This window comes from Carlito syrichta, unplaced genomic scaffold (assembly GCF_000164805.1).
Source record: "Carlito syrichta isolate Samal-C Ts95f unplaced genomic scaffold, Tarsius_syrichta-2.0.1 Scaffold305642, whole genome shotgun sequence".
Lineage (NCBI taxonomy): Eukaryota > Metazoa > Chordata > Mammalia > Primates > Tarsiidae > Carlito > Carlito syrichta.
In genome coordinates this window covers 998,661-1,016,309 of record NW_007249738.1, presented here as the reverse complement: position 1 = coordinate 1,016,309, position 17,649 = coordinate 998,661, and the positions used below count along the sequence as shown (strand labels likewise).

The 17,649-nt window shown below is 51.0% G+C and overlaps 1 protein-coding gene and 1 pseudogene across 1 annotated transcript in view; one reads left to right on the top strand and one right to left on the bottom strand.

Moving 5' to 3' along the window:
• Positions 1-17,649, top strand: part of KCNB1 (potassium voltage-gated channel subfamily B member 1) — a 111,789-nt gene that overhangs the window by 42,638 nt on the left and 51,502 nt on the right. The gene's annotated exons all lie outside the window — the stretch shown is intronic.
• LOC110595974 lies at positions 1,026-1,205 on the bottom strand (annotated as a pseudogene).

Below are 17,649 nucleotides of genomic sequence, written 5' to 3'. Positions count from 1 at the left end.
GGGGTTTTTTTTTTTTTTTTGAGTTGGAGTCTCACTCTGTCACCCAGACTGGAGTGCAGTGGCCGCTCCCGGCCACCGCAGCCTCGACCTGCTGGGCTCCGGCGATCCTTCCGCCTCAGCCTTCCAAGTAGCCGGAACTACAGGCGTGTGCTACCACGCCCGGCTAATTTTTTGATTTATTGTAGAGATGAGGTCTCGCCAAGTTGCCCAGGCGGGTCTCGAACCCGCTAGCTCAGGCAATCCACTCACCTCAGCCTCCCAAAGCGTGGGATTACAGGCTGAGCCGCCAAGCCCGGCTTGGGTTTTTTTTTTTTTAATTAAATTTTATTTTATTATAGAGAGGTGGGGTACAAGGGAGGGTTAACTCCATAAGTAGGCTGCATGCCTGCAGGTGGAGTTTGGGCTTCCAGGCGACCCCTCACTCCCCCTGGTAGTGGACCAGGTGCCCTTGGTGTGGCCGCTTGTCCCTCACCCTCCTCTCTTCCTCCTTCCCGGTCTGTGGTTTTTAAGATTGACTGAGATGAGGGTTCTTGTGTCCAGCATTACTAGGAGGCAGAGGTGCTTCTTTCTGGGGAAGTCGAAGAAGGAAGAACGAGGGGCCCGGACACAGCCCCCTGGGGAGGGCCTGAGCGCCCCCTCCTGTCGGATCAGTGGGGGCGTTAGATTCTTCCAGAAACGCGAACCCTATGGTGAACTGCGCGTGTGAGGGATCTAGGTTGCGAGCTCCTTGTGAGAATCTCATGGCTGATGATCTGAGGTGGAGCTGAGTCAGTGATGCTGGCACTGGGAGTGGCTGCACATACAGATTGACATCAACAGTGAGGTTTGACTGCACAGAGACCATAATGCAACCATGACTTGCAGATGCCTCTCAAAACTCTTGAGTGGCAAGGGAGTGGATGGACTTCAACTGTACAGCAGCATCTGGTGGCAGGTTTATTTTAAGAATTTTTTAATTTTATGTACAAGGAACTAGCATGCTTCCACTGTGTAGATGGCTTGGATAATCCATTCAAGAAGATCACTCAATTCAACTTAATGAAGCTTATGTCCTTCATGTACTGGTGGAAACACTGGTGGCACATATTCAGGCTGTATTTCTGGATCAGTCTGTGCTGGTTTGAGCAGACGCTGCAAGAGAGGGAACCCTGGCCGAATTTCCGCGGATGGCTCCAGTAGAGCTGGTGGTGGTCCATCCTGCTCTCAGGCGCACCACGAGGCGAAAGGTGGTGGCAGGTTTTAAGGCAGATTCTGACACTTATTTCAGTCTGTGCATGACCCGCCCATTATTTTATTTGCCACCTCTGTCCACGCCTCTTTTTTAAAAACTGGTGAGTTGTATAATTATTTCATCATATATTACAGTGTAATAATAATAATAGAAATAAAGTGCACAATAAATATGTGCTTGAATCATCCTGAACCCCCCCATACCCACTCCCTACCCACACACCCTGGTCCATTAAAAAATTGTCTTTGCCCAGCGTGGTGGCTCACGCCTATAATCCCTGCACTTTGGGAGGCTGAGGTGAGAAGATTGCCTGAGTCCAGGGGTTCGAGACCAACCTGGGCAACTTGGTGAGCCCTTATCTCTACAATAAGTCAAAAAATTAGCTGGGTGTGGTGGTACGTGCCTGTAGGCCCAGCTAATTGGAAGGCTGAGGTGGAAGGATCACCTGAGCCCAGCAGGTAGAGGATGTGGTGGCCGTGAGTGTGCCACTCCATTCCAGCCTGGGCAACAGAGTGAGACTCCAACTCAAAAAAAAAAAAAAAGAAAAGAAAAAATTGTCTCCCATGAAACCTGTCCCTGATTGCCAAAAAGTTTGGGGACCAGGGCTTCAGAGGAACTGGAGAACCCAGGAAGTAGGGAGAGAGGGGCCTGATGGTTTGTTTGGACAGAGAGCTGGGGGGTGGAGGCATCACCAGGGACTCTGTCCACTGGGATTTCCCAATAAATCATCCCTTCAACACCCAGGACCCCAGGACCTCCTGGACAGTGGAGGCGGTAGCACTGACTGAACACAGCCCTGGCCGAAGCGCTCTTGTGTGCATTCACTTAGTCTTGCTGGGGAGGGGCAGGCGTCATTAGAAAGGAAACTCCAAGGCAGTGCTAATTGCTGAGGGCCTGTGGTTGGTGGGAGGAGGGAGAGGTGGACTTCGGGGTGGGGTGGACAGGAAGCCTGGCCACCAGATGAACTTCCTGGGCCCTGGGCACTTTTGCCTTTGTCTCCACAAGAAATACTGAGCATTCTGTTTTGTGGCTGTGTTGGTATAAAGATGAATATATTAACATCACATACAGTATTAACACATTTTCTTCAGCCTAGACGTTTTTTTTCCTTCTAATTATAAAAGAAGATTAAGGCCGGGCATGGTGATTCACGCCTGTAATCCCAGCACTTGAGGAGGCCAAGGCAAGAGGATCGCTAGGAGTTTGAGCCTGGGCAACATAGCAAGACCTTGTCTCTACAAAAAAGTTTTTTTTAAATTAGCCAGGTGTGGTGGCACGTGCCTGTAGTCCCAGCTACTGGGGAGGCTGAGGCGGAAGGATCACCTGAGCCCAGCAGGTAGAGGATGCGGTAGCCGTGAGTGTGCCACTCCACTCCAGCCTGGGCAACAGAGTGAGACTTCAACTCAAAAAAATAAAGAAAAGAAAAAATGGTCTCCCATGAAACCTGTCCCTGGTGGCCAAAAAGTTTGGGGACCAGGGCTTCAGAGGAACTGGAGAACCCAGGAACTAGGGAGAGAGGGGCCTGATGGCTTGTTTGGACAGAGAGTTGCGGCTTCGGGCCACTGCTCTCCAGCCTGGGCGACAGGATGAGATCTCAACTTAGAAAAAACAAAAAGAAAGAAAGAAAGAAGTTAAAACATTGGAGAGGGGACTCTCGCGTGTTGTGAGCCCCAGGCGTGTGCTTGCTGTGCCACATGGAGAAGTTTCCCTGGCGGGAGGAGAGGAGCGAAAGAGAAGGGAGAAGAGAGGAGGAGGAAGGGGTGGAGGAAGAGGAGAGAGAAGGGGCTGTGTCACTCATCAGAGGCGTCGTGCTCTGTCATGGGGCACAACAGCTCAGACCACGGCCCCTTGCTCCTAACCCACATGTCTGAAGTCTGGGTGCTACCCTTCCCCGATGCCCCGTGTTCCTGCCTGCCTGGCCACACCCCTCCACTCCTGCCACGCCTGGTGTCCCCAGACTTCTGTCCGAAGCTGACCCCTTACATCACGTCTGTCCAAGGCCCTGCTTGGGGACCCTGGCCACCCCCCTGCCCTAACGCCACCACCTGCTTCACAGATAGGATCCATCCTTCCTGATTTACACCGTCGTGATCCTGGCAGGCGTTGCCTGGCCCGCGGCCAGCGGCGCCGTCACCTTTCGCTGCCATGAACGCGGCTATTTACTCCAAGGAAAATGACCTTAATTTACAAGGCATTATAACTAATACCAGATGATTGCAGCCATTAATATTTATGGCTCGATACTCCCAGGAGGGGGCCTGGGTGCTAATTGGCACCCCTCCCTGTGCCTCTGCTTTGAGAGCCTCTTCTGATTTCCGCCGCTGTTCCCGCGTCAGCCTCTCTGTTTCGAAGGGAAATATCGCACGGGCCTTCCCTTGTTTCTGGCTGGCTGTCTTCTTTCGTTCCCTTATTTCCTTTGGCTCCTGTAGGCAGCCTAGGAACGTGCCTGATGCACTGGGGACCCCGGGGTACTGGGGAAGGGGGGGTCCTGTCTGAGGGGACTGTGGCTCCGGAGAGGGGGGTGGTCTGTGCCTCTGCCTGGAAGACGCCAAGGGAAGGGAGGCGTCAGGGAATGTGTACGTTTGCCCAGAAACAAAGCTCTGTCTCAGACTCCCACGCCTTCCTCCGTCTCTAATCAAAAATGTTCTGGTCTTTTTATATAAGATGGAATCTAAAGCAGCCCCTCCCAACGCCCCATCTCTGGGTTGGTTGAACAAACGGGGGTGTTTGGGGCATCTGCATTCGGAGCCCAGATTGGAGAAGGCAGATCGCACGCCCCCTTCTCGCTCTGAGGCCGTGGGGGGTGCCGGGAGCTGATGTCGCCCCGGCTGCGGAGAGAGACGTGCTTGTCATCTCTGCATTCCAGGTGGAAGATGTGTTACAAACGACCGCGTGTCGCCATGGAAACCAAGGTGCTGCCTTCCGGGAGAGGGGGAGAGTGTGTGGTCTCACCCTCTCCTGCCCCTGCCCATCGACTGGGTCTGGGTTGCCCTCTCAGGATGCCCCTTGGGGCCAGGCAGGCCTGGCTGGGAATGATGAGGCTAGGAGGGCATGGGTGAAACAGGGACCTTGGTGTCCTCACCACAGGGTGAAACATGGGTGCAGTGTTGCCAAACCTTCTGACCATCTAAGAGAAGTGGGGACTTTGGATTACAGGCACACTGTCCCAGTTATTTTTTATCATTGGCCAGGAATGCAAACAATAATTTTTTAAAGGAACTGTGTGGGCCAAAAAAAACATATCCATTGGGCCGGCCATTTGGGTTGGCCAGTTTGGTGACATTTTGCAGTCTGAGCAGGACACACACTTGGAGACCCTCAGCATCCTTTTAGGGTCCCGAGGTGAGTGAGTCCAGGAAGAGGACCTTGTAAGGAGAAGGGCCCAAATTCCCCAAGAGACTCGAATTTGGGAAACTTCTCAGCTGGAACCTGTGTCTCTCAACAGTCACCCAGGGTCCACTGGCTGATGCTGACAGTAGGCTAGGAGGAGGGTCACGGGTGGCCTGGATCTGCCCCTGACGTCCCCAGTGACCTTGGACCCGCTCCCCTTCCTCTGAACCTTTCACTGCCATTAACACAGCTGTGTACACTAAGGTCTCCCCATCCGTACCATGACAGGATTGAAGCGGATATTGTCTGGGGTCTTCCTATTACTCACTGCCCTCCTCCTGCACTTATTCAAGAATCAAGGTCCCCAACATTCATTGTGTGTGGCGCCTAGGCATTTTCAGAGTTAGGGTTTCACTGTGTGAAGTGGGTGTCCTTCCCCACCCCAGTCATTCATTCTATTTTTTTTAATTTAATGATGTCATTTATATGAAATGTCCAGAAAAGCACATCCACGGAGGCAGAAAGCAGATTCCGAGTTGCCAGGGGCTGAGGGGAGAGATTGCTAATGGTACAGAATTTCTTTCTGTGGTGATGGAACCTTCTGGAGTTACAGAGCAGTGATGGTTGCAGTCGCTTATTCTTTAACAACAATGTGTTGAGCACCTTTGGTGATGGGCACTGAATGGGAATGGGGATCAGGAGGTGAACAAGACAGGCGAGGTCCCTGTCCATATGAGACTCACAGCCGCTGAAGAGGCTGAAAAGGTGGAGGGGGCCGTCTGCAGCTCTGCTTATCCCCATGGCCAGGTGGTCAACTTGACTTGTTGCCGGATTAGTCTAGCCAGAGTCTGTCTTCCAAGACTCAGCTGAGTCATTGTGTCGTCCAGGAATCCTTTCTTCAGTCATTCCCCCCCTTTCCGCCCGGTGTCCCCATGACTAAGAATTTGGTTCTGATTGGTATAAGCAGGGTTGCTCAACCTTGGCACCATCAACATCTGAGTAATCATCTGTTTGGGAGGAGGGAGACTGTCCTGCTTATCACAGGATGTCTAGCAGCACCTCAACCTCTGTCCACTAGATGCCAGTAATACACACCCCCTCCCCACGCAAAATTGTGACAACCAAAAATGTCTCTAAATGTTCTCCGAAAGGCAAAATCACCCCCAGTTGTGAACCACTGATCTGGGACAATCATGGAGGCCAGTAATGGTCTAGGAGCGAATGGGGTTAGGCTAGAGCAGTGGCAGCTATCTTGGGTCCACGAGGTGAGCCAGTCTGGGATGAAGCCAGTCCTTTGAGGATGGTAGAGGAGATGGTAGAGAGTCTGGATCTTTGACAACGTTGTTGAGTCTTTTGATGATAGGCTGACTCTATTCCAGGACTTTTTGTTATGTGGAATCGTAAATCCCCCAGTGGTCTGAGCCTCCTTGGTCAGCATTTTCTGCTTCTTGAACCAGGAGCATTTCTGACTGATAAATCACACATCATACTTCAGACCTCATCTTAAATGTTGCTCCCTCAGAGAGGCTTCCTCCATTTCCCAATGGAAATCAGGTCTCCTTATTATTCTGAACTTTTCTGAGTGGTATCCATTCCAATTTATGCTTGCATTTGATGTGTCTTCTAAGTTCTGCTTTCCTCCACTAGTCCATGGGCTCCATGAGGACAAGGACCTTGTTTTATCTTTTCTTCCACTATATCCAATGGCTAACACAATGCCTGGCACACAGTAGGCACAGAGTAAATATTTGTTGAATTAATTAATAAGCAAATGGAGAAATGAATGAATGGGTGGATGAATGAGTGAATTACTACATTGTTGGATGGATGGATGGATGGATGGATGGATGGATGGATGGATGGATGGATGGACGAAAGGATAGATGGACGGATGCATGGATGGATCAGTGGATGGACGGATGGATGGATGGGTGGATGGGTGGGTGGATGGGTGGGTAGGTGGGTGGATGGATCAGTGGAAGGAGGGATGGGTGGATGGATCAGTGGATGAGTAGATGGGATGAGATGGATGGATGAGTGGATGGATGGATATATGAAAGGATATGTGTTTGCAACTCTGCCTGTCCCTTTTGGTTGAAAATTATCTGCAAGCTTGCAAACTGCAAAGCTGAACCTAAAACTTTGGACATAAAGTGAGGGCCCCCCACAAAGCTCCTCATTTGGGGCTGGAAGACAGCCCATGAAGTCACATTATCTGCCTTCAGCCCGATGGCAGACATCATCAGGGTTACTGAAAAATGGTGCAGCATGCCAGGCGCTGGGAGGGTGGAGTTGAGAAAAGCAGCCCAGATGTGGACCAAGATCCCTGGCAGTGGGACCCTGAGCAAAGATGCTTGGCTTTGCCCAAACGAACTGGATGAGATGTGAAGCATCGTTAAATCAGATGGGGATGCTCTGGCTGAGGCCCCCACCAGGACAGTGAATGGGGAAGCTGGGATTTCATGGTACAGGTGGGGAAGCCAAAGCCCCGCAGAGGGCAAGGAACTTGCCTGTGCTCCCCCAGAAAGTGGTCCAGGCCTTGGTCTGGCATGCCTCATGTACTATCGTGTAGCTGAGAGAGCCAAAAGCTGGATGACCTTGAGTGAGTCAGTTCACCTTGCTGAGCCTCCATTTCTTTTCCTGGATAATGGAGCAGCGATGCTGCATGGCCTTAGTGAGATATCATGAGCTGAGCACCAGGCCACTGCGTGGTCCCCAGTCATCACGATGGGTTCCTTCTCTCGTCTCTCACTGTCTGGGAGGGCTGCCTGGAGAAGGTATCCCACAGATTCTCAACTCTGTAGGAACACGCTCTCAAGTGAATCCTTGTGACTGGGGGTTGAAATTGTTTCTTGAAATCCTTCCCGAGGACATCCAGAAAGACAGCAAAGGGCTGGGTGTGCTGGGGACCCTTTCTCGTTTGTGTATTCCTTTCTAAAACTCCCTTACCATGGACATACTTCCTGGTCTTTCTTAAAAAATGGTTTGACTGGGCTGTAATTCATATTCCATAAGATGCACCCATTTAAAATGTGTAATCAGTCAGTCATGATGGTTCATGTCTGTAATCCCAGCACTTTGGGAGGCCCAGGCAGGAGGATTGAGCCCAGGAGTTCAAGACCAGCCTGGGCAACATAACGAGACCTCATCTCTATAAAAAATAAAAAAACTGACCAATCATGGTGGTCTCAGCTACTTGGGAGTCTGAAACAGAAGGCTTTGCCTGAGCCCAGGAGGTTGAGGCTGTGGTGTACCGTGATCATGACATTGCACTTCAGCCTAAGTGACAGAGTGAGACTGTCGGCTCACAAAGAATGCATAATTCAACAGTTTTTTAAAATATATTCAAAGAGTTGTGCAGCCATCATCACATCTAATTCCAGAACATTTTCATCGCCCCTAAAAGAAACCCTGTTCTCATTAGCAGTCACTCCCCAACGCCCTGCTCTCAGCCCATGGCAGCCACTAATCCACTTTCTATCTTTCTGGATTTACCTGTTCTCAACATTTCTCGTACACAGATGTGTACATGGATGGCCTTCTTTCACTTAGCATAATGTTTCCAAGAGTCACACATGGCGTCACACATGCCAGTACTTTGTTCCTTTTTATGTCTGGGTAATATTCCCTTGCCTGGCCGTTAACACATTTTACCTTTTATCTGTTGGTGGACATTTGGGTTGTTTTCACTTTTTGGTTCTTATGAATAATGCTGCTGTGAACATTCGTGTACAAGTTTCTGTGTGGACATAGGTTTTCCGTTCTCCTGGGTTTATACCTAGAAGTAGAATTGCCAGGGGTGTGACCACTCTGGTTAACATTCTGAGGACCTGCCCTCTTGGGTCCCCCCACCCTGAGTTGTATAGTATCATTGAGGTCAGAATTGATCTTGGAGACCTCACAGCTGATGTTTCCAAGATCTCATCTTCTGCCAGAAGATTCTAAAGGTGCCCTAGCCCGCATCGGGATGATGTGGATTTAAATCCTGCCTCTACCTAGGCTATGTGATCTTGAGTAGGCAGCTGAACCTCTCTGAACCTCAGGTTCCTCACCTGCAAAATGAGGACAAAAGCAATTCCTGGCTAGCAAGCTAATCATGACAGTCACGATGAGGGGATGTGGGTGAGAATCTTTTGGGAGAAGCTGAAACGGCAATAGAGCTGTTATTCATTCATTCAGCATATATATATATCTCACCAAGGGCATATTATTTGCCAGGTATAGGTTCAGTCGTGGGACACAATGGTGATCAAGACAGACAGTCCATGCCCTCTGAGATGTTTCCTTCTGGTCTTTTTGGTCATAGATTATGGCCGAGTGCTTAGAATCCTGAGCAAACGATGCAGCCTCTTCAGACCTCAGTTTGACCACCCGTAAAATGGGTGGCCAGGTGTTGCAGAATTCCTACCTCTCCTCTCGACCTATCTGTAAGATGGGCACAGGCATCCCCTCCAATGCAGACCTCCAACTTCCAGGAAGCGTCCTCCGGGGATGACAAGGGTGGGCTCTTCCTAGCTGCTCAGGGCAGTCACAGGGAGATCAGGGAGACGTCCGTCTGCACTGGGTGTGTGGACTGGGCTGAGCTGCCTCCCCCGCTCACCTCCATGTCTTCTGGAACCTAACGCTCACATCACCCCACGCAGCTCCTGGCCTCACTGGCGTGATTCCGTGACATCTGCTGGTTCCTTCACGCAGCGGAGCCCAGCCCGGTGGTCCAGCTCTGGCTGTCGGGCCGCAGCTGAGAAAGGGGCCCCCAGGAGTGTGTTCCTCGCGGAGGACAAAGACGTAGGCACCAGCCTAAAATAGACACGGAAAAACACTGCTTTTTGTTTTCTCCCTGGAAGGGAGGCTGAGTGATCCACAGCAGGGGACCCAGAGCATTGGCCCTGAAAACACTGTTATTATGAGATGCCAGCGGAGCTGCGGGTGCTGGGGGCATCCCCACCCCTCTCCAGGCTGGAGTGGGCCGCAGGAGGACCCTGAGCCAGGTTTAGTATCCAGGATGATTCTCACTCCCTGCTCCCCACACCACCACCAGCTCGGAACAGAGCTCTTTCCTTCCTGCAGTCTTCTGTGACTCCCTATTACCCCCAGAATAAAGTCAAAGTGACTTGGCAGGGCATTCAAGGCTCTCCAGGCTCTGGCCCCAGATGACTATGCTTCCCACTCCAGGCTACTTATCGGCAATCCCAGAACTTGTTCTGGGCCTTTACTTACCCACTGCCTTCTCCTAGAATGCCTGGATTCTTCCAGAAACTCAGTTTTAACTGATTGAAGCCAAAAAGGAGGGGGTGGAGGAGATTGATTGGCTCATATCACTGAAAAGGCCAGCGGTGAATGACTTCAGGTTTGGCTAAATCCAGGTGCTCAAATTAGGCTTTAAGGTTTCTGCTTTTCTCCATCACCTGGACCATGTTGGCTTCACTCTCAGACGGCTTTCCCAAGTGGTGGCAAAGATGGCCATCAGCATCCCAGGCTGGCATCCAACCAGCACTACAGCTCCAGCGGATATCAGTAGTTCTTAAGAGCCCTGCTATTGACCTGGATCGTGTCATGTGACCGTCCCTGAGCCAATCACTGCGACCATGAAGTGCATGCCCACACCCTGAACCATTTCTTGGGGATCGAAGGAGGATGGTTCCTGGGAAAAATTCAGCGAGCTGATCCAGATCAAGAGTGCAGGGATGCTGGGTGGTCAGAAACAACAGGTGTCCCCAGTGAATCCCACAGCTCCTGTCAAGCCCAACTGTGTGTAAGGCTCCCTACAACGCAAGTGTCTTGGGGAAGGATGGTTAGAAACCCAGTAGGGCAGGACTCATCCTCCGCTCTCAGTCGACTCACCTGAGAACAAAGAGGTTGGACTTGGAACTTTGTCCAAGGTGTTTCCTGCTATGGCCTTAACTGAATTGCAGCAAAACAAGCCCTTCTTGCCTCCCAGTTTCTGAGACAAGAAACCAGGTGAATTAGGTCAGGTCAAGGGGTGGACTGTCACTAAAGACCAGAAAAGGGTGGGTTGTTTTGTTGTCGTCTTAGTTCCCACTTCTTGCATCCGATTTTCTAGGCTCTGTGCGAAGCGCTTTACCAGGTATGTTTTTGTTTTTTGCTTTTTGTAGAGACGAGGTCTCACTTTGTTGCCCGGGCTGGTTCCAAACTCTTGGGCTCAAGCGATCCTCCCGCCTCAGCCACTCAAAGTGCTGCGATTGCAGGCATGAGCCACTGCGTCCGGATGGATACGTTGTTTTGTTTGTTCACTTTGCACATGAACTCTCTGAGATTCCGAAGCTGCGATGAGTAAAATGAGTAAGGTTCACACCCCCATCTGCATGACTCAACCACGTGGCTGCGCGCCCTCATCCCAAACCAGAGACCCTTAGAGACCTCGGATTAGAGACCTGGGTTGCAGGCACAAAGGCTCCCACAGCCAGAGCATGGTGGCACACACAAGCAACGAGGGCCACGTGGGGCCTGTACAGGCTGGAATGCCCGGGCCCCGCCAACTGTTGTTCCAGATGCCGGAATGTGTAGCTTGATTCCCCAGTTTCTCAAATAAATTGAAAATCAGGACTCTAAAACAAAAGTGCCCAAATTTATACATGTTAGCAACTAATTCAATTTGTGGAAACACTGTTTAGACCAAACAAAACATATCTGTGGGTTGGATTCAACTTACAGGCCACCAGTTTACAATGTGCCTCTCCTTGCAACAGAGGGGGAATCTGAGTCACGGGTCTATGTTATATATAATATATATAGCCTTGTCCCTGGGGCTAATTGGGTGCTTTCTCCTAGGGGGTCTTGATAGTGTCTTGCTGAGAAGACGACATTTGAGCACAGACGTAAAGGGAGTGAGAGTCAGGCTGCGGTATCTGGGGGAAGAGCTTACCAGGGAGACGGAAGGGCAAATGCAAATACTCTGAGACAGGAAAGCACCTGCATGTCTGAAGAATAGCAGCAGGGCTAGTGGGCTGGAGTGCAGTAAAAAGACTGGAAGAGTGGAAGGAGATGAGGCTAGAGATAATTAGGTCCAGTATAGGGACTGTAGGACTCTGATTTTTTCTAATAAAGATAGGGTCTCACTGTATTGCCCAGGCTGGTGTCAAACTCCTGACCTCGAGTGATCCTCCCACCTGAGCCTCCCAATGTGCGTGATCACAGGCGTGAACCACCACCCTCAACCAGGACCCTGATTTTAATTCAAAAAGAACAACTGAGAGGAGAAATTGATAAACGAACTTATGGATGAATGAATGGATTCCAAACTGCTTTCGCCAGGATAGTCATCTTTGGTGTTAGCGTGCGGCTGAGGCTGACTCGTCCCAAGTTCAGAAGACTTCAGAATTATTCTGGAAGATGATCCGTGGCTGACATTCCCAGGTTGCTGTCGGCCTTTAGCCGCTATGATGGCACTCGGTTAGATGCCTCGGATGGAGCAGGGTCTCTAGGAGTGGGGGTGTGAGAGAGACAGTTGAAGCAAGAAAAACAAAGGCGGAAAAGCCCGGGGCTCACCCAAATACCCATCGTGCCAAGTGTGCTTATCTCTGCCAGCCGGGAACCCCGGGCTTCAAGGCCTGTGACCTGGACAGTGAGCCTGTGAGCCCTCCTTGTCACCAAATCCTCACGCCCCTCCCAGCAGCCCCTGGAGAACCCAGCACGATGTCGTACTGCTGTCCTTGGCCGCACTCCGCCTGGGAGACTATTCCGCGCCTTGGTTCAGGCACTGGCATCCCGGCTGCTGGCAAGCGACTCGGGTGGGGTTGCCATGGCGACCCTCGGGCATGGATTTCCAGAGATGCTCCCTGCATCCTTCCCGAGCCTGCCACCACTGATTGCTGGGGGAGAGCGTGACTCACTGTTAAATATATCGCGGTCGTCCCAAATTGGCTGCTCGGCCCCAGCAGCCGGATGTGGGGACGGGCAGCATCTGGGGGCGTGTGGGTTTGAGCTGAGAGGCACGACCTTCTGCATACCTTCGGGCCCTTCGGCTCCCGTCACTCCCAGCCATCCTCTTCTCCAATCCCTGACTCGCATCTCCTGCCTTTCGCCATCTGTCTAGGTTTTGATCCTAGCTCTGTCGCTTGCTAGTTATGTGATCGTGAACAAAAGCTTTCTATTCTTTGGCCTCTGAGTCCTCATCTGTAAAATGGGGGTGATGTGAGTACCAACTGAAGAACTGCCAAGGGTCTGAGATTCTCCCTTGCTTGCAAGCTGACAAGTGAGCCTGCCACCTTTTCGTATGTGTGCACAGAAGACACAGGACTCCCAGGTCAGAGACACAAGACCGGTTGCTCACAGGACAGTGCAGAAGACACAAGATTCCCAGGTCAGAGACACAAGACTTGTTACTCACAGGACAGTGCAGAAGACACAAGACTCCCAGGTCAGAGACACAGGACTTGTTACTCACAGGACAGCAGGCAACATGAACTTAATGCTTGCATCATGTCTCCTGTCCCCAAGTTCCCAGGAAAGCAACACAAAGCAACCCAAGTGGATCCTGCATACACAGTGGGTTTGTGTCACAATGGAGGATTGCACAATCGTATAAGGGGACTGTTGGCAATCCCGCCTGGCCTTTGCCCTGGTGGAGTCCTTGTGGTACTGGTTGGGAAACAACTCTGTCCTCTGCTCTCTTTTGTGGAGGGAGATACTCTCTGTCCTTCAAGGCTGCTTGCTACACAGATACCCTTGAGAAGGTAGTCTAGAGTGAAGCTCTCTGTGTCTTGTGCTTAGAAAGCATGCAGACCCTGGAGAACTGTCCCCCAGTACCATGTCACAGGGCCTCTGGACAGGAGCAGATGGATTCATACTCATAAAATGCTTCACATAGTGCCAGGCATAGAATAGGCACTTAATCAGTATTAGCATTTGTCATTGTTATTCTCAGCTTTTATCCCTTTTCAACTAGTACGAACTCAGAGGCCTCCTGTTCCAGGATTTCCCCAGTTAGGTGACTAAGAAAGTCACAGATTCTATTCTCTCTCTCTCTCTCTCTCGTGTGTGTGTGTGTGTGTGTGTGTGTGTGTATAATTTTGAGTTGGGGGTCTCACTCTATTGCCCAAGCTGGGTTGCAGTGGCATAATCACAGCTCACTGCAGCATCGACCTCCTGGGCTCAAGAATCCTTCCCTCTCAGCCTCCTGAGGAGTTGGGACTACAGGCACCATGCCTGGTAATTTATTTATTTTATTTTTTGTAGAGATGGGGTCTTGCTATGTTGGCCAGGCTGGGCTCCAATTATTTCCAGCCAGAACATACCCGTTTTTCTCTTGTGCCCCTTGAAGCTTCTCAGCTCCAGCCTTCACCCCTTGTCCCCTCCCTCTGACTTCTTCTTTTTCTTAAAAACAGCTTCATGGAGGTATAATGTATAGACCATAAGATTCATTTCTGTGAAGTATGCACTTCAATAATTTTTAGTATGTTTCCAGTGTTGTGCAGCCATCACTACAATCCAGTTTCCAAAACATTTCCAAAGGAAACCTCATGCAGTCAGCACTCACTGCCATGCCCAGGCCCCTCCAGGCCCAGGCAACCACAGGGCTGCTACCTGTCTCTGCAGATTTGCCGCTTCTGGACATCACATTGAAATGGAGTCACTCTCTGTGGCCTCCTGCATCTGGCTGCTTTCACTCTGCATATGGGTTTTGAGGCCCATCCATGGTGGAGCGTGTGTCAGGAATTCATTCCGTTTTATTGCTGAGTAGTACTCCACTGGATGGACATACCGCAGTTTTTCTGTTTTGTTTTGTTTTTGAGTCAAGGCCTCACTCTGTCGCCCAGACTGGATTGCAGTGGCACAGTCATGATTCACCACAACCTCAAACTCCTAGGCTCAGGCAATCCTCCCACCTCAGCCTCCTGAGTAGCTGGGACTACAGTCACACACCACCATGCTAATTTTTTTTGGTTTTTGTTTTTTGTAGAGACGAGGCCCCACTATGTTGCCCAGGCTGGGCTCAAGTGTTCCTTCTGCCTCAGCCTCCCAAAGTGCTGGGATTACAGGCATGAATCACTGCGCCTGGTCCCATAAAGCAGTTTGTCTTCAGTCATCTGCACTGGGATTTTCCAGGATGATGTTGACAAAGGCCCTTTGCACCATCAAGCATGGAACAGACATTGGTTATTATTGTTCAGATCACTCTGCTGGCACACCTTGGGCCTTGTCATCATGGCCCTAACTTCAGAGAGAGGGGCAGTTTGGCAGGCAGAGCGTTAGACACTTTTAAAGTCATGTGACAAACCCATTTCCATGGACAGCTGGCAAAGAGCCAGTCCAAACCCTGCTCCAACAAAAAGAGATATTTGTGTTCACAGAGATATTTTATTTTTAATTTTTTTGTTTAGAGATGAGGTCTTGCTCTGTCGCCCAGGCTGGAGTGCAGTGGCGTGATCGTAGCGCACCGCAACGTTGAACTTCTGAGCTTGGGCCATCCTCCCACCTCAGCCTCCTGAGTAGCTGGGACTACAGGTGTGCACCACCATGCCCGGCTTCACAAAGATTGTGTGGGCTGAGCTTCCCCTGTCTCTTCCCAGCTCCATCCCCATGGCAGCCTCACAGGATAAATAAAAGAGGAAAGAACAGAAGGAGAGAGAGTTCTGGAGCTCTCCTGCAGGGCTGCCTTATTCCCTTTTGATATTCCAAATAGGACAATAGCCACCAGGTAGCTCCATGGCCATGGGGAGCATATAAGATCCTGAATGAAGGGAAAACTTCTCTTCTTCACTTTCGCCACCTTCGCCCCTGACCATGGAAGATCCGGAGATGTGTTTGATTAACAGAGGACTCTATCTCAAATAGGGAAGAGTCTGAGACCGTGCTCAGCTATTCTAGTTGAAGAGACCAGGGAACACTGGGGAAGGATGAAGTTTCCTGACCTGATTTATTAAATAGCCCTCCTTAAAATAGCCCCCTGGCCTCTCTGTTATTATTAAAGTCCTGCATCTGGATTTTGGGTCTCTGCAAGATCCAGGAAGTTCTTTCCAAGTTAGAAAGACGTTCTGTTTGTCTAGTGGTGCATAACAAGCCTGTACACTCCCCCAAAACTTGGTGGCTTAAAACAAAAGCTATCATTCAACTGCTCACGAATCTGCAGTGTGAGCAGGAGTGGGCGGGGCTGGCTCATTTCTGCCCCACCCATGGTGTCAGTGGGGGTGGCTTAACGGGGCTCCCTCCCCTGGCTGGAAAGCTGTTGCTGCCGGTCACTTCCTCCCCGTGGGGTGGCTGTAGTTTCCCAACCGAGGGCGTCTGGGCCCCGAGAGTGACCCTACCAAGAGACAGAAGATGTCGGTGTATCAAGGTCTGGATCCTGAAGCTGGCACTGTGCCACTTCTGCCACATTCTACCGAACCAGCAATAGTAGCGCCCAGACTGGAGCAAAAGGGACAAACCTCACCTCGTGATGGAGGAGAGTGGAAGTATGTGGGAGTTATGTTTTGAGACTCACCAGGCTGGCAAATTCATGCATGTCAGCAAGTCAGAGGTTTTAGAGGAAAATGCTCTGCAGGATGGTTACACCATCAGGACTCAGCCCAGAACAAGACATTTCTTTTTCTCTTTTTCTTTTTTTGAGTTGGAGTCTCACTCTGTCGCCCAGACTGGAGTGCAGTGGCCGCTCCCGGCCACCGCAGCCTCGACCTGCTGGGCTCCGGCGATCCTTCCACCTCAGCCTTCCAAGGAGCTGGAACTACAGACACGTGCTACCACACCCGGCCAATTTTTTGATTTATTGTAGAGATGAGGTCTTGCCAAATTGCCCAGGCAGGTCTCGAACCTGCGAGCTCAGGCAATCCACTCACCTCAGCCTCCCAAGGCACGGGATTACAGGCTGAGCCACCGAGCCCGGCTGGACATTTCTTAGAACTTCATGAGGGCCAGAGTTGGTTTGGGCCAAATGTCATTTGCCTAGTGGGCCAGTGTCCCTGCCCCACCCCAAGAGGGCTGTGTCCTGGGACATCCAAGCCTTCTTGTCAGGCTTTGGCCAAGTGTCTTCTCAGAGCTGGGGAGGCCCACCGGTGAATCAGCAGGACATCGTGCACATGGCGGCTCTAGGCCCCTGGAGCACCTGCTTTCATGGAACTAGAGAATTTCCAAATGCATCTTTCCTCGCCTCTCACGAAACTTTTAGGAGAAGATGCCAAAGCTCTCTGGATATCTCCCAGGAACTTATTGACAGCGAGCTCCTGCTGGTACATGATGGCCACCTTTGTCATTCGGGTGACCTACAACCCGTGTTTTGCTCAGACCCTGGCCAGCAGGGCTTGTCCGCGTGGCTGTCTTAGCAGCAAATTGCTGATGCCAGTGGCCCTTACGGGTCTTTTCTTAGATTCAGTGTGAGAAGACCAGTTTGGCTTCCCCTGTGAGTGGCTGTGGGACATTGGGCAAGCCACTTCACTTCTCTGAGCCTCAGTTTCCTTTTCTGGCAGGGGAGTTTGGAGCTCACAGTGTCCTTTGAGCTCCAGAAGTTCTCATTATGTTGGTTTGGAGGAAAAATGGACTCTGTGTCCAACCACAAAAATACACTGACCAAAGGGTATTGTCCTTTCAGTCACCTGGGCACAAGACCAATATATAAACTCCCACCTGCAGTAGGACGCTGGGTTTACATTTCTTGGAGAGAGAGAGAGAGAGAGTGAACGCGCGCCATGAGGCATTTCAGAGCCCGCTGACCCAGGCAGAATCCTGGGGAGTCTGTCTGGAGACCCAGAACCCATTTGTTTGTTCTCCCAACAAATCTTTATTTGGTATTTACTGTTTGCCAGCCCTTTGCTAGGTGCTGAGGATACAGCAACCAAGAAAAAGGACAAACCTGGGTAACAAAGCAAGACCCGTCTCTAGAAAAAGAGAAAAATTGGCCGGGCTCGGTGGCTCAGCCTGTAATCCCGCGCTTTGGGAGGCCGAGGTGAGTGGATTGCCTGAGCCCGCGGGTTCGAGACCCGCCCGGGCAACTTGGTGAGGCCTCATCTCTACAATAAAAATAAAAAAAATTAGCCAGGCGTGGTAACGTGCGCCTGTAGTTCCAGCTACTCAGAAGGCTGAGGCGGAAGGATCGCCGGAGCCCAGCAGGTCGAGGCTGCGGTGGCCGGGAGTGGCGA